This window comes from Penaeus monodon, chromosome 22 (genome assembly GCF_015228065.2).
Source record: "Penaeus monodon isolate SGIC_2016 chromosome 22, NSTDA_Pmon_1, whole genome shotgun sequence".
Classification (NCBI taxonomy): Eukaryota; Metazoa; Arthropoda; class Malacostraca; order Decapoda; family Penaeidae; genus Penaeus; species Penaeus monodon.
The window spans coordinates 24,390,935-24,391,691 of record NC_051407.1 but is presented as its reverse complement, the minus strand read 5'-3'; positions in this window follow the sequence as shown (position 1 = coordinate 24,391,691).

Below are 757 nucleotides of genomic sequence, written 5' to 3'. Positions count from 1 at the left end.
GGGGGGGGGGGTTATACACCCCTTTTCTTCCCCTCTGTTTTCAATTTTTTTGGGGAAATTTTTTTTAAAAGGGGGTTTGGGTTTTAAAAAATTTAATTCCTTAAAAACACCCCTTTCCATCCACTTTGCGGTATTTTACATAAACCCCGAATAACTGACCCGCCACCCTAGTTGTTTGGGGGGGGGGTGTCAAAAACAATTGGCCCCTTTTCGGCAGCGTAAGAATCCTTTAAAGGGGGATTCTTCATTAGGGCCTGTTTACCGGGAAATCCTATCTTCGACACTAACTGGTTTTTGCCGGGGGGAAGCCAAAAAAATAAATTTTGAATCAAATTTTTAGGTTTTTTTTTTGGCTTTAGCAAACAATTTTTAAAATGGTCGTAAAATGCTTGGGAAGAAATGTCTTCATTGAAACCCTGCACTGTTTCCTTTTTCCATTTGACGTTTTGCCCCAACAAAAACAAAATATAAAAACTAACTATTTGCAAAGATTAAAAATAAAATAATAAAAACCCCGAAATTTTACTTTTTTTGTGACTTTCAAAGCCCAAAATAGGGGAAAATGGGGCCCCAATAAACAAAATTTTTAAAAATTACTGGTTTGTGCAAAATTTACATATTTCAATTAAGTTTTCTTGTGTTTACATAAAATATAATATATAATTATAACACATAAAAAATTTATTTGTTGTGGTGTGGTTGTTAATTATATTTTATTTTGTAATAAATATATTTATAAATATATAATAATAAAAAA